The sequence below is a fragment of the Hemitrygon akajei genome, chromosome 21 (assembly GCF_048418815.1).
Source record: "Hemitrygon akajei chromosome 21, sHemAka1.3, whole genome shotgun sequence".
Taxonomy (NCBI): domain Eukaryota; kingdom Metazoa; phylum Chordata; class Chondrichthyes; order Myliobatiformes; family Dasyatidae; genus Hemitrygon; species Hemitrygon akajei.
The window spans coordinates 27,774,325-27,801,147 of NC_133144.1; the positions used below are offsets into that span (position 1 = coordinate 27,774,325).

Here is a 26,823-nt window from a genome sequence, read left to right on the forward strand (position 1 = left end):
CAAAACATTCCACTGTTTCTATCAAGGGCAGAGCGAAAAAAATATACATTTGTTTGCAGTCAAAGTATGTAAGCTGAAAACCATGTATATAATACATTTTAATATACTCAGGGGTGGGCAGGGATAACAAGATAATAAAATAAAATTAATGCAGGTAACTCCACAGAAAAGAACATTGTTTAGAACATGCTTGAAAATTGTTTCATTTAATTTTTTTAAACGTTTCTAGTTAAAAATTACAATGCTAATTCATATATAACCTTTATTGCACAGAATTACCCAAAGTATTCCCGATAATTGAGTACATTTATTATTTTCATATTGGTCATCACAGAGAGCAAACTAAAAATAAAACCAATCAGCTTAAAGGAAATTCCTTGGAGCTGTCACACATTTAATATCCAAAGTAAATAGGATTATAAAATAGTTCCCCATTAATACTCATAAAAATAACAAAGAGCTCTACTTGTACTTTGTACAATAAAACACGGAATCCTTGTGCTGCCTTTATGGCAGTTATTTAGTTTATAATATTTTCGCTTAGTAATTTGTTAGCATATTTTAGTTAAAGTTAGGATCGTTTAAGTAAATTCATTTGTCTGTAATATATCGTGGCTGCGATGACGTCACATCCGGTTTCGCCGCGTCTTGTGGGAAAATACCGGTTTGGGATAAACGCAAGGGTCGGGGTCGCTCACATGTGGCAGTTCAGTGCCAGTAGGTTGTTCTCTACGCACCAAAGACACAGTGAAAGCAACGCTGTAAGTCACTAGATAATTGATATGTTGAATTAAAATGTTAACGCCGATTCTGTTAAAAGTAACGACGGTCGATAAGGTTTATGTTTTCGTTAGTTAAAGAGTCGGGATAGTTTGTGTTGAAGTGTATTTAAAGCAGTCAATGGAGCAGGTAGATTCTGACTGTATGCTGCACTTTAATGTAATGTAGTTATTGTAGTTTTACCTTTGCAAGTATTCACGATGTAAATGTGATATTTAGAAGGAAACAAACACTCTACCAATCTTGTATTGTTTTATCAACAGTTTTCACCATACGTTAATGTGAAGGGTGAACAGTAAATGGTTAACTTACTGCGACCTTGTTTTCATTGACTCCGGTTTAACTCGACGTTTAATTCGGGTTCGTTACACCCGAGCGAGAACGTTACAATCCTCTTTCAGACAACATATTAAGACAAATAAAGAACCTCCAATATATAATTAGTCTTAACTAACAGCATTAAAATAACAAAGCAGTCACTAAAGGATGCATGCTGTGAGATGTTGAATTTACCCAATGACACAATTTAAACTGCAAAGACTAGATTAGAGCCAACAGATTTTGTAACTGTGAGTAAAATTGTTCATGGGAATGCTGGGCAAAATCTTGCATCATTATTACAGGCAAAGATTTTATTTCTATTGTTTTAATTATTCCTTCACTGTATTAAGAATTTATTGCCCACTCTAAGTGCTCCTTGAACTGGGTGCCTTGTTCCACCATACCAGAAGGCAGTTAAAATTTAACCACATTGAAGAGAATAGTGTCATATATAGTTCTGGTCAGGTAAGGATAGCACATTTTCTTCCTCAAAGGGCATTAGTGAACTAGATGTTCTTACAATTTGTAGTTATGTAGTCACCATTATGGTAGGGTTTAAACTGCTCGCCTCCACGTCTACAGTCTAGCCATTTGGACACTAGTCCAATAGCTTAATTGCGATATCACCTAACTCATTATCTTCTCATTGCTTATAGGCTATTTTGGTTGGAAGATAACTTGCATTTTCATTACAGGTCTAACAAAGTGTAACACCCAGAAAGAACCTAACAAGAAAGTGTCGTACACCCACGGGGGTTATCGTCTTGATTTGCAAGAACGCAGTACAAGAGCAAGGAAGTCCCGAGCTGCAACTGTGCAGGTTTTTTACGTGATCACATCTGGAGGACTGTGTACTGCTTTGGTGTACTTACATCATAAAGTGGTACAGAGAATGTTTACAGGGTTGATTCCTGGGATGAGAGCCTTGCCTCATAAAGAAAGATTGACCAGATTGGGTCTTGCCCTTTGGAGTTTCGTAAAAATTAGGTGATCTCTTTGAAACTTTCAAGATGCTGTGAGAGTGGAGTGATAACAATGTAAATGCAGAGACGGTGGTTCCCCTCATAGACTGTCTAGGATTAGGGGGCCAAAGGATAATGAGCTAGCTCTCACTCAAGATTCCTATTAATGCATAATAATGAAGAAAAGAGGAGCTTTTTCTTCCAATACTGAAACTCTCTGCCTTGGAAACATGTCAACAATCAGAGTCATTAATTATATTGAAGAACTGGGTTGATAGATTTTTGGAGTTCTTGAGTTTCATAGGAAAATGGGGACCAAAGATATTGATGAAGCAGAGTGTGTAGGGTCATGTGGCCTCATTCTCCTCTTTCTAGTCTTCCCACCTTATTCTGCTCTTCCCCTCTCCTGCTGCTAATGCTACTCCATCTAGTTTCATAACTTCCTTCCACTCATCACCCACACAAAGGGGTGAATGATGGTGATATCCACGTTCAAGATCTAAAAGTAGCTGAGGTTTACACATTACATACCCTTTTAGCCAACGTTCTCAACAATTCTTAGGACTCTTTATTGGAAAAACACTGAATCTTTCTCACATATGAATGGATGAAAGAAAATTGGAGGGCTATGTGGGAGGGAAGAATTAGATTGCCCTTGGAATAGTTTCAAGGGTCAACACAAAACTGTGGGCCAAAGGGCCGATAATGTATTATGCTGTTCTATCTTCCAGAAAACTGAATCAGATACATTGAATGCTGTTTTAGATAGTGTTTATGTCAAAGTCACACTCACTAATAATTGGTTACTTTTCAAATTTACAGTCATCCCAATGTCCACAAAGTTGTCTTCTTAATATTTGCTAGCAGGTACTTTAAAAGACATCTCATGATTAACAAGCATCCAGGAGGAAATCCTGAGCACACGCTTTAAATTCTTTACCAAGTTTTCACCTTATCTAATGATATCGATCAATAAATAAAGAAGATGCTGGAGGAACTCAGCAAGTCAAGCTGATGCTGCGGAAGGAAATGGACAGTCAACATGCTGAGTCGTGATACTTCATCTGAACCTTTTATCCTTCAATTGAAGGAGTCTGACCCACTGTTTTCCTCCTGCATCATCCTTACTGCTCTACATTCCAGCATCTGCAGTCTCTCATGTCTGTTTCCGATCGATAGCCACTGTGACCATCTCAGAGGGTCTTCATGCATGCTGAAAGCTCAACCACTCAAAAGTAAAGCTCTTTACCCAAAAAGTGTGCTTGTAATGTGTCAGCACAAGTTCACAAGGAATTGCAAGGGGAAGCTGGATGAATTCATGGCAACTGTGTTCAGTTGAGAAACACTGATATTACTGACATAAGCCATTTTGCTTGTCTGCTGTGTATTTCCTTACACTGTCATCCATCTTCAAACCTAATTTTGTACTTAGGACAAAAAAACCAATTGATGTTTTAAGATGGCTAATATTGTACAGAAATGACATTTGTTGTCACAGCAAAGGACTGCGCCTAAAATCTATCAGAAGCACCATACTTAAGGACAAAGTTGTTGAAAATACGCAAACTGATAGAGACATCATCTTTTGAGACCCAAGCTCACCTATGGGCTTCTAAACAAAGACTGTGGTATTAATTGCAGTACTTTGTTAAGGGAGTCAGTAGATGTGATTGATAATGAGAATTCTGCCTTTGGAAGTTTGATGGCCCATTTTCAACTGGTCTTGAATGTCAGTACATTACTGCAGCAGAATGCTTCAGTATCACAAGTCCTTTGAAAAAACTGCAGATGCTGGAAATCTGAAATTTAAAAAAAACACAGAAAATACAACAAATACCCAGCAGTTCGGGCAGTCTCTATAGAAAGAGTGAGATGCAGCGGGATGTCAAAATAGCAAGTGCCTCAGATACTGCTCCTCGACCAGAAGGAAATTAAAGCCCAGAGTCAAAAATAAAATACCACAGATACTGCAAATCCGAAATTTTTTTAAAAACTTTGCAGGAGTAAACATGAATAAAGGCTTTAAATTAAATACAAGGCTGGACTAAATTTGGGAAACAAAAGTTGCATAACATAATTTGTTTCTTTTCTGTTGAACGGTAGAAGTGGTTATTTTCTGTTGAAAAGTAGATGCCACCCGCCTGCTGAGCATTTCCAGAGCCCTTGGCTCTTTTAACTCCGCGATTCGGGATTCATGGAATCTTACTGTGTGTAAAATGGCCACCATCGGCCCTTGAAGCGATTGATTGAGGAGAGAGGGGGAGAATCTCCCCTGTGAAATGTCATTTAAGATTGAACAGACTTCCTGAATTGAGGTCGTTTCCATGTTCGATGCGGAACGCGGCGTGGCCGCTGTTCAGATCCTCGTTCGGCCACCCCATCCTTCTAAAAACTGTACTCAATCAGAGCTCAAAACGAAGGAGAATGACCCCCGGACGATCGCAAGGGAAGCAATGACAGGAAGAGCGAATTCCAGGCACTTGGTGGAAAAATAATGTTTTCACTGCCCACAGTTGCGCTTCAAGTTAGCAACAGTTGTGTACCTCGGAGGATGGTTCTCATTCCTGGGAAGTGTGCTCTCAGCTGCGTTAGAACTGTTTTACTAACCGTGCAAATACGTAGCTCCGATGGAAAGATGCCTACTCGGGTTAACACATTGGGAGGGTATCTCCTGAAGCAAACTCATGGATCGTGTTTTCTTGCTCGGTAAAGGCGACGTTAAGAAAAAAGATGCAAACCGGTCTCGATTGTAAGAAACGTTCTCTGTTTAATCATTGCGGTACAGCGGCGCGCAGCCGTGCCTAGATTACTGGTGACCTGCTTTGTGTCTGCTATGTAACTCCAAAGGATAAACGTCTCTTGATTTTATTTCCCTGTTTTTAATGTCTTAGCAAAAATATAATTTCTCTTCGGGGACCCGTCCGCTAGTGGTTCGAGAACGAGAGACGCTCCCCCCCCCCCCCCAAACGTTTAAAGAAGAGAAGCGGCAATAATTCTGCCATAAAGGGAAAGGAGGAGGAGGAGGAGGAGGGGTGAGTGCGGGGGTGATGCTTGTATTTGCTCTCTGTGCATCACGGTGTCTGGGGTGAAATGCGCCGTGTAATTCAGATACCTTGGAGGAAATGCCCGTGACTCGCCGGCCGCAGACGCACTCGGGATGCTGGAGGAGAGGGGCAGGCTCGGTGTTCCCGCCGGAGGGGAGATGGAGAGGTTGCCTCCTGCCATGCGGAAGAGGCTGTACAGTCTCCCCCAGCAGATAGGAACCAAAGACAACATGATGGAGTGCGACGGAGACCGTGATTCCAACCGAAGGAGCATTAAGATGAAGCCACTTCCCTCACCTACTGGGGGAGGCGCAAGGTGGGCTGGGGACGCCAAGGGAGGGGAAGGCAAGACGGTGGAAACAGATGTCAGTAAGCTCGGCAAGACCAGCTCCAACGGGGACTGTCGGCGTTTCCGTGGAAGCCTCTCCTCCGTCGGCAGCAGGCAACTGCACGAAGACGATGTGGCTGAGGGCAAGCGCCTGATCGGTGAAGGGGAGTCCACTCCGAGCGAGGGCACCAACCCGGGCAGCGAGGACGGCTCGAGCTCGGGGTCAGCTTCGGTACAGAGCGGGCGACCGGGCGGCGACCGAGCAAGAGGCAAGGTCGGCGTTGTCTAAAGCGGACAGCACCGACCAGATCTTCCTGGAAGACGGCTTGCGGGCTTCATCTCAGAATGTACTTACTTAGCCATAAAGTACTTTGGGATATCTCAGAGGTCTTGAAAGGTGCTTTATAAATGCAAGTCATTCTTTAATATTTCTTTCACATTTGACCCATTTTCCATGCTCAAAAGGAATGGCTTTAAAAGCAGATGTTTGGCAGATCTCCATAGTAACTGTATGATAATTACTGGGCCATCAAAAATCTTTTTGATGTTTGCTAGCAGCAAAACAGAGTGGACTGAAGACCTATGCTTGCTTGGCAATTGTGTATACTCATTGGGGATACAAAAGGCACAAGATTTTATTGCACAACTTTGCAGATCACCAATATTAATGCACAGTTAACAAATCAAACAATGCTTTTGTCATACTGTCAAAAAATAAAGGTAAAAATCTATTTTCACATGTTGGAATACAGTTTTTTGCTAAATCAAGTATAACATGAATTATAGATGCCCTACAAAGATTTCTTCCCTAAAAATCTGCAGAGAATACTTTAAAACTTGTATTCTGAAGTTTTCCAATTATACTTTGAGGGTGTATAATCAAAAAGAATCCAAAAACGCATTTGTCTCAGCTGATTTGCACCACCTTCAGTTCCATGTTGGCTAGGTTAGAAATGAGATGTGTTATCTGCAAATTGAACCCACCAGGAATTTATGATTCTAATTTTCTTCTGCCTCCTCACCACACACTGTGTTAATGGGTCAAATAAATTTGAGATATTACCCCTATCTTACTGTGATGGAGAAAAATTAAAGCAGAATGGGAAAGGGAGCTGTGCCTCATTGGCTGCAATATCAGAAGCCAGCATTTGTTCCTGTCAACCTCCTGTGTTTTAAACTGGCGTTCTAATCAACATACAATTAACAAAGGCACCTTCAATCAATATTTCCCAACTTTCAAGGAAGCATCTCAAAACTGATGCAAGACTCAGTGTATGCTTTATTACTGTGCAAATAAAATGTCACGCATGATTTTGCTATCAAGAAAACCACATTCACATCAGACAAGCCTTTAAATTATTATTAATGGTGCTCTCCAAAACTCCTTCTAGATCTTCCTAAATAAGGTTTCTGATAGAGAACACTGATACTCAAGGGAATACTATATAAAATATTGGAAATAAGGTGAATGATTCCGTAGTTACAAGCATATAATATATGATACACATCAAATGATCATCCCATTAACCAGGAGTTTCACATATCAGAACTTTTGACGTCTCACTCATTAATGCTATTTTGCTGCTTGGAGGTTATTTTCCAATAATATGCTTGGCAATTGCTTGGAAGAAACTGGAAAGAATTACAATTCTGATGTATACATGTTTGTTCCCAGTCTTTTTAAATGAACTTAAATGCACATCCATGCATCTTGATACACTACATTAACTCAATCCTGTTAATATAAATACACTAAACTCTAAAAGAATCCAGGTTCTACTCATGAATTATGATACCTTTTAGAGTTTCTTATTAATATAAATTAAACTTACTGCAGTCTGCACATTATTTAATTCCTTCAGAAAGCAGTACAAATCAAACAGGCCAAATTAACTTGCAGTGTATGTTAATATTTAAATGCATTTCATTATTAAAGTGCTGTTCATACAACAGAATTTCAGTGGGTTAAATATACAGCTGTCATTAGATCCAAGATATTAAATTTAGAGTCAAATACTTTAACAAAATTCTCATTGTTAATGAATTTGAAATGTTATGCTCATGGGACCTCTCATCTTTTTTTAAAAACCTAGACTCTTGTAGAAATTCACAATAACTGCAGCTTATGCATCATTCAAATGCCAAAAGGCAGAAAGCTAAAAATCCAACACTTTGTAGTATACAATATAAAATGCCGGAAAAATTCAGCAGGCCAAGCTGCATCTGAGAAAGTAAATGTTCATATTTCTCTCCAGAGATGTTTCTAGCTTGCTGAGTTTAGTCCAGATTTCCAGCATTTACAGACTTTTCTCCTTTATTGCTGAATATGAAGATTGAACAGTGATAACTCTTCATACATTATACTTTATTCTTCCCACATTGACAAAAAGATAGCAGTGGCAACAGGCATCAAAAGCCTCTGGGACAGTACTCTTAGCCAACTGCAAATCAGCAGAAACTACCAACAAAACTTCTCAAAATAGATCATAGCTGGTTCATCAGCTCCCAGAGGATGCAGTTTGGCATTTTACCACCAGTTTATTCACAATTTAATGAAAGCAGAACAGCAGATGTGGTTTATATGGGCTTTCAGTCTTTTCACAAGGTGCAATATTGTAGGCTGTTCTGAAAGATTAAAGCACAAGAGATCTGAAGCATGATGGATCCAAAACTGACTTGGTGATAGGAGGGAGAAGATAATGGTCAAAATGTGTTTTCCTGACTAGAAACGTGTAACAAGTGGTGCACTGCAGGGATCAGTGTTGCAGCCTTTGTGGTTTGTAATACTTGACCTGGTTGGTATACTCAGTAAGTTTTTAAGACAACACAAAAAGATTGATGGTAGTTGTGGGACATAAATCAGCTGGAAAGTTGGGCAAAGTGGTGACAGATGAAACAGGAAGTAAAGCATTTTAGGAACTCAAATTCTGGTAGGGCATACCCAAGTGCATTGCATGTATTTTAGTCGTGTTGATCTACAGCGTGGCCTCAGGGTGCAAGTCCAAAGCTCTATGAATCTGATAGATGGGTAGTGATAAAGGCAGTTGGAATGCCTTCCTTCATAAGCCAAGGTTTTGAGTACGATAGATAGATAGATAGATAGATACTTTATTCATCCCCATGGGGAAATTCCAACTTTTTTCCAATGTCCCATACACTTGTTGTAGCAAAACTAATTACATACAATACTTAACTCAGTAAAAAAATATGATATGCATCTAAATCACTAACTCAAAAGCATTAATAATAGCTTTTAAAAAGTTCTTAAGTCCTGGCGGTAGAATTGTAAAGCCTAATGGCATTGGGGAGTATTGACCTCTTCATCCTGTCTGAGGAGCATTGCATCGATAGTCACCTGTCGCTGAAACTGCTTCTCTGTCTCTGGATGGTGCTATGTAGAGGATGTTCAGAGTTATCCATAATTGACCGTAGCCTACTCAGCGCCCTTCGCTCAGCTACCGATGTTAAACTCTCCAGTACTTTGCCCACGACAGAGCCCGCCTTCCTTACCAGCTTATTAAGACGTGAGGCGTCCCTCTTCTTAATGCTTCCTCCCCAACACGCCACCACAAAGAAGAGGGCGCTCTCCACAACTGACCTATAGAACATCTTCAGCATCTCACCAGACATTGAATGGTTGGCATAAGCATTGCCATAGAAATACTTCAAGAAATTAGTGAATTTAGAGTCAGAGCAAGGAACTAATCCCTTCAGCTCACTAAATGCAGATAGACCATCAAGCACACAGTTGCACATATCCCATTTTATTCTCCTCATATTCCCACTAACATTCCCTTAGATTCTACCAATCACTTCCACACTAGAGGCAACTTACAGCAGTCAATCAACCTACCAACTGGGTGCTCCAGTCTCTTATGTCCTCTGGTTTGCTACAGATCATCAGAGCTGTGAAGCAGCAACTCTACTCCCTGAAATGTTGTCAGGAACTTTGGGAAAGTTCACCCTGAGCTCTCACCTGACTTCTACCTCTGCCTTTTCACTCTGAAAACACTGTTGGAAGTGGAACTTGCAAAGAGTGGGATCAAAAAGACAGATGTACAGTGGAGTTTGGAAACCAAAATCTTCTGTTACATAAAGTAAAATCCACCTGGAATAACAACCTCAAAACATTTGCAGTGTATTAAAAGTTGGGCTTGACATCGTAGTTATATGTCATTGGTTGCTCTTCTCTGAATAGACCCCTTTGATTGATCCCATTTAACACAATTTCAAGTGAATGGCAGCAATAACCAGTTTGTTACTGTTCACATGCAATGAAAAAAGTAATCCTTACCAGACTCCCCAGCCAGGAATTCCTACTGCTTGAATAATGCTGATCACCAGCTGGGCCATGAATGTAAAAAAGAATGCCATAAAATTGAATGAACTATCTGACCTAAAAGTGCAAACAGATGACAGAGGACATTTTCAGACAATTAGCAATTACCAGTGTTAACAACCTTGCGATTAAAACATTCCATATACACCCACCATCCACATAAAATAGCTGCCTCAGAGGATCCACACAAAATTTTAAATTCCCATTTGAAATAAAATCAATATCTCACAACACTTGTCACGAATGGCCAAAAACCGGAGCAAAAATACAGTTCAAAATTCAAACTGTACACAGTTAATGTTCACTTCAATGTTTGTTTTTAAAATATCCGACAGCAAAACTGGTTAAATAATAAATGCAAAATGCCAATTTAACTTTTATCACAAAAGGAGATTCACCAACTCTTTTTTCTGATAAAAGCAACGATTGTAAGAACAAGACCCAATAGCCTTACATCTCCAGTATTTTTTCTAAATATGGTACTCCTTAGAGGTGAAACTGAGTTCATGTTGATTTAGTGCAAATTTCCCTTTTCACAACTTTTTTTTCAAATTAAGAGTGATCTAACATGGTTCTGAAATAAATTAAAATGATAATTTTCAAAGCAGAACAAAAAAAAACACCAGCAACTAGTTCAGATGGAGTAGTTTGTTTTCCAGTTTGACTTTTGAAGGGAAAAAGGGTAATGGGGACGGGAGTATTGCAAAATCCATGATGACAATCCCCCAAACAGCAGAACTAATGAGAACTAAGTGAACTGTTTGGGATAGAAATATGACAGTGTTAGGGGAAAATAAGTAAAGAGCATGGTTTAAAACTAATTGAAAGACACTCTTCTTGTGAGGGGAAAAAATGGTCTTAGACATTTTAAGTATTGAATCTATTTTTTTGCAATAACGTCTGCATTGAGATGAGGACATCTGGCATTTTTTGGCAATGGAGTTAGTGTGCCATCAGCATCAATTCTGGCAAACAAACTGCATCTCCAAAACACAATTTCCAACAAAGAAATAATCCTACTGCATGACCCGAGATAAGAAAAATGTGTTTCAATTATGGTAGAATTGTATGTCCTCGGCCAAACAAAAATGGAAATGGAAACATGAAGCAATAAGGCTAGACATGCATTTGAAGCCCCAAAGTCATGGCAGTTTCAATAATTATTAGTGAAAACTAATTTAGTCAAGCAAGTAATATGGTTATTTTCCACTGGCTCCGTTCATTCCATGTGGGTAACTCTCAAAATACCAGTCTGTTTCATACCCAAATTAAGTAGTTAATTATTTCTGTTTCTATATTAAGTCATGGACAATTACATGCAGATCCAAGTGCAAAGTCTCAGTTAGCAATTTTGAATACTGGAAATTTATGCTGCAGTTCACTAATCTTGTGATCTTCAAATTGCCCAGATGCTTCCCAGGGAGAACATCACTGCAAACTCCTGAAGAGAGGTCATCTCTTATTTGCGATGATGCTAAGCTACATAACTATAGGTTTTTACAGCACTGAGGGCAGTTATTTCCCCATTGCATTGCACCAAAAGAGCAAGCTATACAGTCTCAACACATACAAAACACTGCAGGAACTCAGTAGATTAGGCATTATCTATAGAAATGAATAAACACGATGTTTTGGACAGAAATCCTTCTTCAGGACTGGAAAGAACGGGGGAAGACCAGTCTGTTCACCTATACTTTTCTAATCTTTCTTCAAAAATTGATCCACATTTAAACATGAAATTACAGATTTGATTTGAGTACCAATTCTGGCAAAGCATTTCATACCCTTGCATGTCTTGTACATACAAAATACTCCAATTTATCCTTTCTACTCTTCAAGGAAAACTCACCAGTTAGTGGCAAGTCTTGCTCTTGCTAAATCTCCTCAAAAGCCTTCAACTAAAGCATACTGAAAACTGGTTTGTTGAAAATGAATATGGTTCTGTTTTAACCCAAGGGTACCTATTTTCAGGATTCATTATACTAAAGCAGTGAACAACCTGATGTAATCCTTGGATGCAATTTGGACAATGGAAACATATGCAATTATTATAAAATTTTAAAAAACTGGAAAACCAAACTACTAGTTAAAAAGGACAAAAATTTAACTTTACTTGAGCATAATTAGAAACTTGAAATAGTAGAACATCCAAATGGAAAACATTTATTTTTGATATTCTTCCAAATGGAGATGTAACAGTCTAGTCCAAAAAGGCCAAATAATTTATGATTTGATGATAAAATGTTTGAACCTTCTCACCCATGTGAAGGGAGCCGAGGAAATTGAATGATGTTTGAATACTTACTTGAAGGCCTTGTAGATTGGTCTAAACCAGCAAACATAGGAGCATGGTGTGAACATTATCAGCCAGAGAAAGGCCAGTCCAAAGTTGACAGCTCCTCCTCCTCCAATCAACCAAGCTAGGCAGCCAATCAGATTCACTGCAAGTGTGATGCTGTTCACTGCAATAAAGCATCAAGTAGCACACAACAGCCATGAGTCACATGCCGCAGGCAACACTAACATGGAGGTCAGCATTTCCATGGGTATTAGAGTGGGTCAGTTATCAAGAGGCATGACCAAATCCCAAGAACTCAATTTATGCAAAACAGGAATGCTCTGACACTAGTCCATGATTGTACATGTAACTGCAACCTGATCTCCACATATCTAAGGGTGTCATGGTAGTACTGTGGTTAGCCTAATGCTATTTTAGCACCAGTGAACTAGGTTTAAGCCCACGGCTGTCTGTAAGGTGCTTATACATTATCCCTGTGACCACTTGGGTTTCTTCCCGGTGCTCTGGTTTCCTCCCATGTTCCAAAGACGTGCAGGTCAGTAGGTTTATTGGTCACACATGTAATTGAATGACATAGGCTCGTTGGGCCAGAAGCTCATGTTACCGTGCTGCCTCTCCAAAATGAAACAAGATATCTACATATGGCGACATGTTGAGCACAACATTTACTGCATTTACCAACTCAAGGACCCATGACCTCCATAACTGTACCCATTGCTGACACTATGCCAATGAAACAAGCCCCACCACCTCTTCCATAAAAGTAACAACCCCTTTCACACACTGCAGTCTCACTATTGCATCTCTATGAGAGACAAAGTGCCATTTGACATTTGCAAACAGGAGTATCAGGATATTGCAGTTTATCAACCAGAACATCAGCTGATCATGACATAATGGCTTTAAAAAAAAAAAATCACACAATGGAGTTAACCCCTGGAGAGTGGCACTTTGATTATTTGAAGATTTCTCCATATGAAATCTAAGATCATAGAACAATTCTTTAACTTGACTTTGGGCTTTATCACAGTAAGGAAAAGTGTGATGACCATGGAAACAGCAATATGATTGTAACATGGGAACCTACAAGTGGACCAATCAGATCATCCTACAACTTTCTGCATGATTATGGTACACTGCTCAATTCTTCCGACGTAACAACAATATATTCATAGAAACAATGTACCAAATGGCTACAAGCATTATAATTGATATTAAATCAGTGGAACGCTGTCTCCAACAGTAACTAGGAAGTCATTGACGCAAGATAGGAAATAACCCAGACACACAGAAGGATCCCCAAGGTAAAGCCAATTTGTGGTTTGAACACTAGAAATTATGTCAGCCTTACAATACAATAGGGCAAAGAGTACAAATGATCAGTGCCAGAATTTATGGTCTCCAGAAATGTTGTTCAAGTGTAATATGTTCCTTAAAATGTAGATGGAAAGTTTGACAGCTTCTTATTGTTTGACTTATTAGTTGCTACAGCCATCATACAACGCTTCCTTATTAATACCTACTTCAAGTGAAACGATGCTACAGATCATAGAGGAGTGATACCAAGGGCAGTGCCAGTGTTAAAAGCTATAGATTTTGCTCCCCAGATAATTAGCTTTACATTAAAAGAGTTGTGGACACACTATAGCATTATATCAGAGAAGAGTTCTGGTGCAGAAAACAAAGACCCTTAAAGAGGTGAAAGACCTCTGGAACCAAGGGACACATCCTGAAAATGAGAGTCACGAGGCCAGCCCTGCCAGAATAGCATGAACATGATGGGTGAAAGGTCTTTCTATGATGTAAACTTCTATGATTCTACCACCAAATCAAGAGAGGCAAGCATAGACATAAATGAGGAGCCAAGTCTATCTGAATTTAAAATTACTGAATGTAGCTTACATATTCAGGATGTGGTTTCCCTGATGGAAGCTAGGCTACACTCCTACAATAGTGTGGAGAAATTACTTCCTTTTTCGCAGTGAATGGAAGAGTGGAACTATGCCATTTTATTTAGGAATATCATTTTGACACAGATTACCTGGTACAGGTTGTGAAGATAGTATGGTAGAGTGCCCTCTACTGGTCTATCACCATAATTGTTGTTTTCCCTGACTGCAGTTTGGCATTAAATTCTGGCGTGCATAAATGCAAGAGGTATTTTTGCACAGGCAGAAAGGGTCGTGAAGAGAGCTTTTAGCATATTGGTCTCCATAAATCAAACTAATGAGTACAGAAGCTGGGATGTTATGTTGATGTTGTACAAAATGTTAGTGATGTCTAATTTGGACTATTTTGTGCAGTTTTGGCAGATATCAGTAAGGTTGAAAGAGTACAGAGAACATTTACAAGGCTGTTGACTGGACTCGAGGACCTTGAGTTAAATGGAAAGGCTGAATAGATCTGAATAGGTTAGGACTTTATTCCCTGGAATGTAGAAGAATGAGGGGAGATTTTATATATATAGGCCCACATCATACACACATAACGATTGAATGATCGATAGGGTAGTTGAAAGTAGGCTTTTTCCACTAAGCAACACTCACAAATGCTAGAAGAACTCAGTTCAGGCAGTATCTATGGAAATGAATAAATAGCTGATGTTTCAGCCCAAGACTCTTCCAGTGAGATTGGGTGAGACTAGAACTAGAGGTAATGGGTTAAGGGTGAAAGGTGAAATATTTAAGGGGAATATGAAAGAAAAGTTCTTCACTCAAAGGACGGTGAGTGTGTGGAATGAACCCAGCAGAAGTGGTGGATGTGGGTTTGATTTCAACAGCTCGTAAGAAATTTGGATAGGTATGTTATCGGGGGCTATGGGAGCAGGTCGATGGGACTAGGCAGAATAATAGTTTGGCACAGACTAGATGGGCCAAGGGGCCTTTTTCCATGTTGTAGTACTCTATGAATTTATGACTATGTATACAAACTTTTGTTTGAGAATTATCTAACCACACAATGTATAATGGCATAATGTATAGTGGCTGCAAATGGAGATGAAGTTCATGGCTCCACAATCTCTAAGACTTTACACAAACAGCATTTATGGAAGAGTGGCAAGGAAGAAGCCCTGCCCACAAAGACTCTGCAAAGCTTCAGAAGATACTATAAAGATGTAAAAGTTAATGTGGTCAGATAAAACTATAGTGGAACTTTTTGGTCTCAACATTAAGTGGCACGTGTAGCACAAATCTAATACCATGCAATCAGCCAGGTAACTGCACCCATAACATAAAGTTTGGTGGAGGTAACATCATGTTATGGGGATGCTTTTCAGCAACAGGGACTGAAAATCAGGCCAGGATTATTGGGAAGACAAATGCTGCTAAATAAAAGAGAGACCCTGGATTAAAAACTTGCTAGCCTCTGTCAGAAAGCTTGAACTGGGGATGGAGTTAGTCTTTTAGCAGGGCAATGTCCCAAAGCACAATGCTAGAACAACCATAGAGTGGCTTCAAATGAAGAAAACTGATGTCCTTGAATGGCCCAGTCAGAGTCCTGACCTTAACCCAATGGAACATCTCTTGCAAGATTAAGATTGCTGTCCACTACAACTCCCCAACTAACCTGGCACAGCTTGAACAATTTTGCAAGGAGGAATGAATGGGTGATTCTTACTTCAAAGCTAATAGACATATCCAAAAAGACTACTGCCTGTAATAGCTGTGAGAGGTGGTTCAACTAAGTACTAAGCAAAGGGCTGGTGGGGAGTGGGGCGGGTGAATGCTTTTGAACTGACATTTTAGTTATTGAATTTTTCAGTTTTCATGCTTTACAATTTTCCCTGTTTTTTGGGTTCTACTGTGAAAAAGGAGCACGCGATTCACAAGTAAAATTCATCAGTTACAGGTAGTCCGAGTTACAAACGCCCGACTTACAGACAACTCGTACTTACAAACCGAGGAAGGAGAACACCATCCGCCATTTAAAGTCGGATCACGACGCCGTCCGCCATTCTAAATCATTGCCATTGACACAGTGTTGAGTGTTTAACTTTGTATTTGGCTTAAATTTTTCTTAGTAGGATTCACCCTAACCCCACCCCCCCTCCCCCCCCCCCATTCCAGTCGGCTGGTGGTGCAGTCAGATCAGCACTGGGCTAGAGAACAGAGGATTCACAGTTCGATTTAGTGACAGACTGCTCCCGTGCCGGGTTGATGTCGATCCAGTGACTCCCGTACCATCCATGCCGGGTTGATGTCGAGCTCGTGACTTGACCTCGTTTAAAAAAAAATCACTGTCACCTCCAGTTTAAATTCCCACGTGAAATATTGTGAAGGATCAAATACCCAAACCCAGCACAGCTCCCACTTGTCCCATTTAGCCTGTTTCAGTGCGGTGGAGTTTAGGACCCGAGCAATTCAGTGCTGTGGTCCTTAGGACCCAGCGGACCTTGGGAGCCAGCGGAGCTTGGAACCCGCCGCCCACAGTGTTTCTGTTCCATTGATGGGAAGCGGTCGCAATTGAAAATAAAGTGGAAATAATAAAGCGTTTGGAAAGTGCTGAAATGTCATTGGTCATTGGAAAAGCATTAGGCTACAGTTGGTCAATGATCGGAACAACTTTAAAGGATAAAGTGAGAATAATGGAGCATGTGAAAGGCCCTGCCCCGATGAGAGCTACAAATATTACTAAGCAACGCAGTGGTTTAATTATTGGAATACATACATTTCTTAAGTGTTTTATATGCATAGAAAGATAAAATATATACTATATACTAAGACAAATGTTTGACTAACTGACGCTAAATAATACCGGATGTACTTGTTCCGACTTACGTACAAAAGACGGACTCAGGAACGGAACTCGTACGTAACCCGGGGACTGCCTGTACATTGATCAAAATCCCTAGTTCTAATACTTGTGAACAAAGGGTTGTGAGTTGAATACTTTTTCAAGGCAATGTATATACTGTTTATAATAAGTTATACCGTAGTTTAAACTACATTTATAAAATTGAAAATATTGACAGTTAAGACAGCTGAAAATCAAAGTATTGATATTTAAAGCAGAATTTTGACTTGAATCAGTTGGCGTGATGCTATTACAGCTTGACGAATTCCAAGGTTCTGCAAGTAGTTTGTAGGTCTTCCCTGTGGGTTTCCTCTAGGTCCTCCAATTTCTTCCCACAGTCCAAAGACAAACCAGGTAGGTTAGCTGGTCATTGTAAATTGTCTTGGGTTAAATCAGGTTTTTTGGGGGTTGCTGGGGCAGCATAACTGAAAAGGCTGGAAGGACCCACTCTGCATTGCATCACTAAATAAATAACACTGCTATTGCAAACCATGGATCTTTCTCTCTCTCCAGAAAGAATGCAGTGATCCTGAAAATGTTGAAATGCTGCCATCTAGTGGTAATACACACAAAGACATCCTGCTTTCTTTCAAAAGGACTTAAATACCTGTATTATGAATAAAAAGCCACTTAAAATGGAACATCCTCCAGGTAAATTAAGGCAGCAAGAGGAATCTAGCCTTCTTCAAAATCTGTTTCTAACTTTCCAGCAACACAGCTAATACTCTCAAACTGAAATATAGCACTGCGGCTACGTTCAATTAAAGAAAATTCAACCTCTAGATTGCATTGATGGGCTATTTACCATCAAGCATTCTCTGAAAACTTAAAAATCTCAAGCATCTTTTATTTTGCAGTACATTAGCAATGTGATGGTCACTGCAAATGCTTAGCTGATACTCCTGAAACTACATGGGGACACATTTTTCACCATTTCGTTGTGAATAGTCTAAAATCTAGCAGAGTTATTCTCTGCAAATGTAATAGTGGAAAGGGAAGCAACACACACACAGCTGGAGGAATTCAGCAGGCTGGGCAGCATCTATGGAAATGAACAAACAGTCATGTTTCGAGCCAATACTCTTTTTCAAGACCTGATGAAGGGTCTCGGCCTGAGATGTTGACTGCTTGCTCTTTTCCATAGGTGCTATCTGGCTTGCTGAGTTCCTCCAGCATTCTGTGCATGTTGCTTTGGATTTCCAGAATCTACATATTTTCTTGTGTTTGTTATAATGGAAGGGTATAAATTTAAAGGGGCTCTGTGGGGAAAACATTTTTAGAATTTGTGGTTGATATCTGGAACACGTTGCCAGAAGTGGCATTGGAATCAGAGAGGAAAAAAAATCTTTAAGAGATATTTTTAGGTTGGCAAGGCACAGAAGGATATGACTTTCATGCAAATGAGAGCAGCATGGTAGCATGACAGCACAATGTTAGCTTCCACATTCAATTCCCACTGCTGTCTGTAAGGCATTTGTATGCTTTCCCCATAACTGCTTTGTTTCCTCTCAGTGCTCCAGTTTCCTCCTTCATTCCAAAGATGGGCAAGTTAGTAGGCTAAGTCAGTAGTCCCCAACCTCCTGGCCGCCAAGCATGCAGGGGTGCAGTGGTAGCTGGAACGCACCCAGCACATCTTTAAAAAAAAAGCCAAAATAAACAAGCTAATTAATTAGGTGCCGCTCGGCACGTAAATGTTGGCCCAGATAAGAGGCAATCACCTCTGAGAGGTGAAACTTTGGGGCAGATGTGGTGCATGCCCAGAGCCTGCAATTGCCTTTGATCTGGGCCGACCTTTACGTGCCAGGCAGCACCTAATTAATTAGCTTGTTTATTTTGGCTTTTTTCTTAAAGATGTGCTGGGTGCATTCTGGCTACTGCTGCACTCTGCATGCTTCAGACCCATACCCAGAGGTTGGGGACCACTGGGTTAATTGGCCATATGGGTGCAATTGGGTGGACTGGGCTCACTGGGCCAGAAGGGCCTGTTACTGTGCTGTATTTCTATATTAAAAAACACAAATAGCATTAATAGAGATGTGCAAAAGCCCAGCATGGACATAGTGGGTTGAAGGGCCTGTTTCTTCACTGTGCAACCTGTGACCAGGAAGCATTATTTTCTTTCTCAATACAAAAGAGCTAGGCAAGCAATGAAAAGGGGAGTTGCTTTCTGATGTACTTCAATCAGTGTTGAAAACATCAGGATACAGTAGAGCTCACTACAACTATAGTGTGTTTAAAACGTTAATTTTTATACTTTAATTAAAAGCAAAAGATCAAAATCCCATTTTACACCAGGCATACAAGTTAGCAAACTGTGTTGATGGGAAGAAGCAACACTTACAAGTTATTATCCTCTTGCTTAAAAGATGACAATATTATTAACACTTCATCACTCCAGAAGAAATGAGTTTACATTAAAGACATCAGTGGTATAAACTGCAATACTTTTGACTATTAGATTTATTTTGGCTCAAGGTATTTAATAGGACTTGTAGCTTATGTAGAGCAGTTCACACCCAAAAAGACTATGTACGTATCAAGAAAAAGGGTAGCTTAATATTTTCCAAAGGGGTCACTTATATAGAAAAACATACTAGTCATTTTGATTATAAAGCATAGCAATCGTTCAACTAAGTTCTCTTGCATCTTGTTTATTTTGAACACAATCATTCCTACTGCTCTGATCAAAAAGCTCTAAAACCTTTGTCTCTGTACTTCCTTCTGCAACTGGATCCTGAATTTCCTCACCAGAAGACCACTGTCTGTGCAGATTGGAAACATCTCTACCTCACTGATAATCAACACTGGCACATCTCAAGGATCTCTGCTTAGCCCACTGCTCTACTTTCTCTACACCAATGACTTTGTGGCTACACAGCTCAAATGGTATCTATAAATTTGCTGACAAAAACAACTATTGTTGTCTGAATTTCAGATGGTGATGAGAAGGCATACAGGAGCAAGATAGATCAGCTGGTTGAGTGGTGTTGCACTCAAGACTAAAGAAACAATTGTGGACCTCAGAAAGGTTAAGACGAAAGAACACATACCAGTTCTCAGAGGGATCAGAAGTGGAAAGATATCGATGCAGTAACAAAGGTGGCACAACAGCTGCTGCTGTATTTCATTAGGAGCTTCAGGAGATTTGGTATGTCACCAGAGGCACTCACAAATTTCTAAGATATACCGTGAAGAGCATTTTAACTGGCTACATCACTGTCTAGTATAGAGGGGGTGAGGGAAGGGCAATGCACAGGATCAAAATAAGCTGCAGAAAATTGTAAACTCAGTTAGCTCCATCATGGGCAGTAGCCTCCCTAACATCAATGTCATCTTCAGGATCAATGCGTCAAAAAGACGGCATCTATCATTAAGGACCCTCATCACAAAGGACATGCCCTCTTCTCACTACCATCAAAGGAGAGGTAACGGAGTCTGAAGGCCAATACTCAATGATTCAGGAATAGGTTTTTCATCTCTGCCATCAGATTCCTGAATGAAAACTATCTCACTACTTTTTCCCCTCTTTTTGCACTACTTAATTTTTAATAAATTGACACATACTGCTGCCGCATAACAAATTTCACGACATATGCCTGTGATATTAAACCCGATTCTGAATTTGTAGAACTAGATCAGGATATTTGCCTAAAATGTGTTCTAAAACAGATCCTAGAAGGGAAAAAAAGACATTAAGGGAATTAGTTAAACAATGAAAGGAAAAATTAATATAGGAGGTCTAATGAAAGGCAGAGAGGAATTAATTTTAAAAGAACAAGCATGGACATTTTGGACTAAATAGCTGTTATTTTGTGATAATCCAACTTCCCACATGGTCTCCGCCCATTATAACTTTGATAAAAGCTTTTCCATTTTCCTCCTAGATTTAGTGATTCAATATAACTATTCCTTCTCAATTGTACCACCATTTAATTATAGGTTCCCATTTTTAAGTTTGGTAAAACTTGTGAATTTATTATACTTTTAGAATTACATTTCACGTTGGCATGTTTTGACATTGTGATGTACAAAAAAAAACATGAGTAAGTTCTCATAAGGAAAATAGTATCTCTATAGATACCAGTGATACAAAATGAAGGCCACTAGGAAGGTGTTACCAAGGAGGTGAATATTATATTTTTAAAAATATTATAATTTTGAGAAAGACTGTCTAAATTAATCATGCCCAAGAACATTTTAAATAATATTTCAACAGGCAAGTACTTCGACATAATGTTCAAAACTGATGGTGTTAATAAATGCTTTAATATCTTTGGAATTATGTTCATAAGTTGCATTCAATTGTTCTAATTATTGACTGTAATGTCCACATAATTTAACATTTTACTGCTGTAGGTTGAATTTCACATCCTAAATGTTCCCCAGTTAATTAGCAATGACAACTAATGTATTAACAAAGAAGCAATACACTAGTTGAAAATTAGAACTAAATTGTTCCATTAATCACTCTTACAGTAAAGTTACTATCCATCAGAAACATTCTGAAAATCATTTGAGAACAAATTGGGTCATGCTTTCTTTTATTATTTGAAATTACCTGATCATTAAAAAAAATTCTTCATAATGACCATTTCCCAACATACTGACGAGATTGGTTGGCTTATACTTACTACCCTAAACTGTACCATATTTTATATCATATGTATTAATCATCAGATTGTAAGCATAGAAGATCTAATTCTTCTCTAGTTGGTAGTGAACTAAACCCTGGAAGATACAAAAAGCAGAAGCTCCCAGGTATTTCCTGTTTGTGTAATTAGCAGTAATTGCATACCCAGACACTAATACCAGGTTAAACTTTAGGATAATTTACCAGTCTACTGCTATTTTTAAGGATTGGTTTCTATAAGATAACTACTGCGGCATTATCAGCACCATCAAAATATTTCTATTAAGGGAGCCTACCTCTCCCCCAGACACCTAGTTCCCAATCAAACCCTCCCACTAGCTCCCTGCAATATTAAGACAATTTCTTATTATGTAATAGTGCTGTGTGCCTGTGGCTTTCTTTCCACACCAGAGCACGAAAGGAAAGCAAAACTGCAAAAGTTATTAGCTTAACTTTAGACAATAAAAGAAAACTGAATAGTTGGAATAGGGGTGGGATGTGAAAAAAAGTGCAAAATCTTGATTTAAAAACAAAATTTTGTAGTAAGTACATAGTTACGATCTTCAAGGCAAATATCAAAACTCATTTATAAACCGTATTAAACATCTAATGTTTTGAAAGATAACATATTGCTTTCATTAATCTTCTTTATGATAGAGACTTACAGCAGGCTCTTTAGCCTTGCTAGTTCATGTCAATCAAATACCCACCTATATTAATCCCTTATCATTTTGAATCCAACTAACAGAAATTTGCCTTGTAAAATGAAAAAGGATCAGAAATATATTCTATTTAAGGGGCAAGTTAACCGAAAAGAATATTGTAATTGACCAATTTGTTTAGAATAACTATTTCATATTCTTTTCCTCTTTTGCATGCTATATCCCATTTTAACACAGATGTAGCACAATTATTACATTAACTGAGATGCCATATAGAGACACAAGAGTCTACAGTTGCTGGGAGATGAGGCAATATGGAAGAGGTGCTGGAGGAACTCAGTGGGTCAAGCAGTATCAGTGGAGAGAAATGGACGATGAAGACCTTTCACCTGGACTTGACCCAGGTTGACAAGATTGTTAAATATCTATTTTCCTCTACAGATGCTGTCTGACTCACTGAGTTCCCCCAGCACATTTTTGACTGATATATAACTAACAAATAAAGGTGAATTTAATGATCTGGGTCATATTTTGACTTTTGAATCCATAGATAAAATGACTGGAGTGCACCTTAGTATTAATGCTGGAACCAGAACAGCTTATTCAGCTTGCATCAGTCAAACCAAAATTAGCAGTAACACAATCCTAACAAATTAATCTAGTTAAAGCAAGACATCAAATGGAATAATGAAATTAGGTGTATTTCACATTCTGCCATAGCTTGCCACACTCTTGTCACAACAAAAAGCTGGGTATGCATTCCAAGATATCGCACGGTACTATTAAAAAAAAATCAACAATTATGTCTTAGATAAACTGGATTGTGATTTTTTTGCACAAAACTTGGGCTTATGCCCATGTAGTGGAGAGCATTGCTGAAGTTGCTAAATTTCAGCCAAAAATACTCCCAAATGCACTTGAACTACCACGTCTCTGCAAAAAGAGAAGCAGAGTTCTCCTTGCTCCCTAGCCACGAGTTTCCTTCTCAATCCGCATCACTTGTACCAGAATACTTGATTATTGACAGTGTTGCTGTTTGTATTCCCTGCTACAACAAATGTGCTTCCTGGTTTTCCTGGAGAAGTAACTGTATCAAATTCATAAATGCACATTCATTATTCAAGCTCCCATGAGCTCAATGGAGAAAATTGTCAATTTAACACGGATCAACCAGTGAACATGCAATATTTTACATTCATCATTGCTACTATATATAAAAGCTTTATACTTAATAATGTTATACATTTCCATGCTTTTGTTGAAATATTCAAGGCACCTCCACCTGGAAGAATGGTAGGTAGAAGTGGTACAATCTGGTGGTGCTTGACCAGCAGGGCTGTTGACTGGAGGCTGGTAATGAGGATTGGGATGAAAAGATCCTTCCTGGCAAGCATTACTACAATGGGATCAACATCCTACTCCTGTGCATTATATTTCAATGTTTCATAGAAAATCCACAATGTTATTTGATTCACTGATTTAACTCTTGTGCAGAAAGACAACTGGAAGTACAAACTACCTTTGTACTCTGATAGCACACTAAACTCTAGTTCCTCTTTAGATTTTTTAAATTTGGGATCTCTATGGCTGTTCACAGAATTATAGCGCATTTCAATAATTCAGTGCAATGTTTTTTGTATTTGCTCACAGCAAGTTTATTTAAAATAAAACATGTTCACCCTAGAAAGGCTCTGTAGAAACAATCTTCGCAAAACAAATGATAAATTTTAGTTCATCTGTAAATGATGAAATGAATGCATTTTATCATGAAATTTATCCACTTTAAGAAAAATAAAAAACTTACAAAGACACTAGGCATTAAAGCAAAGGAAAAACTTGTCCAGGCTCTTTACCTCACAGAAAATGCTAGAGGAACTCAAAAAAGGTCAGGAAGTATCTATGGAGATGAATAAACACTTGACATTTTGGGCTGACACCCCTCATTCAGTGTGTTCTAATGAAGGATCTCAAACCAAAATGATTGTTTATTCTTGTCCATAGATGCTGTTGGACCTGCTGAGTTTCTCCAGCATTGTGTATGTGTTGCTTTGGACTTATAGCATCTGCAGAATATCTTGCATTCAGGCTCTTTATTGTCACCAAACAATTGATACTAGAGCGAAAAATCATCACTGCGATATTTGATTCCGCGCTTCGCGTTCCCTGAAGTACAAATCGAAGTAAATATAATAAAAAATTAAATTATAAATCATAATTAGAAATTAGAAAAGGGAAAGACAGCTTTACTTACAGCTGCCAGATTATTTGATTCTCTTTAATGAATACACAAATTTTCCATTGATTTTCTAGGGGCAAACACCAAACACACAGATAAGAGAGAATTTGGGCTGCACTTACATGGGATAGCCACTTTATTAGGTACTTTCTGTATCCAATAAAGTAGACACTTAGTGCATGTTTGGTCTTCTGCTGCTATAGCCTATCCACTTCAAGGTTTGATGTGTTCTGTGTTCAGAGATGCTCTTCTGCATACCACTGTCATAATGTGTGGTCACTTGAGTTACTGTCTTCTTATCTGCTTGAACCAGTCCTCTGACCTCTCTCATTACCAAGGCATTTTCACCCACAACACTGCCCTCACTGAATGCTTTTTGTTTTTCACACCATTCTCTTTAAACTCTACAGACTGTTGTGCATGAAAATCCCAGGAGATCAGCAGTTTCTGAGATACTCAAATCACCCCGCCTGGCACTAAAAAAAAAAATCACACCACTGTCAAAGTCTCTTAGATCACATTTCTTCCCCATTCTGACATTTGGACTGAACCACATCTGAACCTCTTGGGTATGTCTGCATGCTATTATGTATCGAGTTGCTGCCACGTGACATGTTGATTAGATACTTGCATTAATGAGCAACTGTACAGGTGTATCTAATAAAGTAGCCAATGTGTGCACATGACGGGACTAAAATTAAATACAGTATTTTATTTTTAGGCTAGTAGTAGTGATGGGTAATCCGTGATGTGATAGAGGTCTCAAACATTTCCATTGCAACTCACTGCCAAGAGTTCACATCCTACCCATGAGACTAGCAAACAGGCCATTTATCCATTTGCTAATTTCCAGAAGTCCTAGATGTGATCACTATGAGTAGACAATGTCATCCCCATCTCTGAATTTTCTAATTACAAAATCCTCCTCCTTAGTGAACACAGATCAAGGGTGACCAGGCAACATTTGGCAGTATTCAAAAATCCCATGAAATCACACTTAAAGCCCTTGTTAACATTAAGCTCCAAAAAGCTTCATTGATTTTTTTTGCAGAATATATTAGACATTGTATTGAATGAAATTATAAACACCTAGATAGCAATTAGAATAATGTTTCCAGTTTCCCATGTAGCTAGCATTAACTCTTCCAATTTTGATGTGGAGGGAACTTCACAAAGGCAATTCTCTTAATTATATAATTTGCCACACATGCACAGATCTTACCAGGTTTTCTCATAATAAAATACCAATGTGAACTAGACTGTGGAGTTTTGTTAAAATTGGGACCTCATACTTATTTTGAGTCAGAAGCCAAAGCCACTCCCTAGCCTAGGAAAATTCAAATCCATATAGAGATTTCAATTCCATCTATATTTGCTGGATTTGAATTTGGAAAGGTTTAGTACATGCTACTGAGCCAAATGGCCTATTAGGTATATTTTAACTTCAACATGACAGTAAAAGTTAACACTGAAAGACTTAAAACAATTTAGAATCAATTATGTAAAGATATTTGATAAGTTTTGAAATATCAAAAGCCAATAGTAATGCCACTTCAAGTATGCATGTGGAACTAAAAGAGTTGTAACAATGTTTGGAAGTTTAGAGATATGTTACAAAGGTGCATGTCACATCTAGAGTGCATTCAATTCAACTGGGATATAGCTTCTGTACTCACACATCCACAGATAGTATATGCGTTTTGCCAGGACACGATGTTGATCTAGAATCTCATTAAAATCCTGGTAAAAACATGGCTTCAATGGAATGAACTTTGGGAGAGGGGGAAAATTGTTCTCTGGAAGACAAAAAACAGTTCATCTTAATATCACATTAAATATGGTTAAAACAATTCACATATTTGACACTCATTAATAAACAGGTAGATCTTATGCTATGCTGTTAAAACACATTTAGAACAGGCTATTACTCTTTCAAATTATGTTACATGCCCTATCATGATTTCATGGGAATTCTCTCAATCTATCATACATAGTCTTATAGGATTATATTTTCTGAGGCATAAAGAATGGAAACAAGCCTTTTGCACCAACTTGTCCATGCCAAGTAATATGTCCAACTAAGCCAGTCCCATTTTCCTTTCTCTTTCAGCCCTGTTGAAGAATCATTTTCTCTACCTTTATCACTTTTACCCCCTTCTCCCCTGCTCCAGTGATTTCAAATGAACTGAGAAATTTCTTGTTTGCTCATCTCAGCTGTTTTGTCTTGTGCCTCCTCTATCCAATTATCCAGCAATTATTTTAATTCATCCACTAAATATATACATCATGATGCAACTGCTGAGTTATGGCAGGAACAAAACAAAGAAAATCACTGATTAGAAGGGCTATCTCTGCACAAGGGTATATATCAGATCTGCTAAAGGTTCTCAAAATCATTAGGTAGGTCCCAGCAAATCATTTGTTTGAG

General features: G+C 38.8%; 2 protein-coding genes across 2 annotated transcripts in view; both read right to left on the reverse strand.

Moving 5' to 3' along the window:
- LOC140714175 (uncharacterized) overlaps window positions 1-9,779 on the reverse strand; it is a 46,178-nt gene extending 36,399 nt beyond the window's left edge. The window contains exon 1 of the mRNA XM_073025050.1: window positions 9,730-9,779. The gene's annotated coding sequence lies outside the window, so the exon portion shown is untranslated. The remainder of the gene's footprint in view (window positions 1-9,729) is intronic.
- Window positions 1-26,140, reverse strand: part of LOC140714176 (secretory carrier-associated membrane protein 5) — a 366,120-nt gene extending 339,980 nt beyond the window's left edge. Inside the window, exon 1 of the mRNA XM_073025052.1 lies at window positions 26,072-26,140. The gene's annotated coding sequence lies outside the window, so the exon portion shown is untranslated. The remainder of the gene's footprint in view (window positions 1-26,071) is intronic.
- Between the last annotated feature and the right edge of the window lie 683 nt (window positions 26,141-26,823).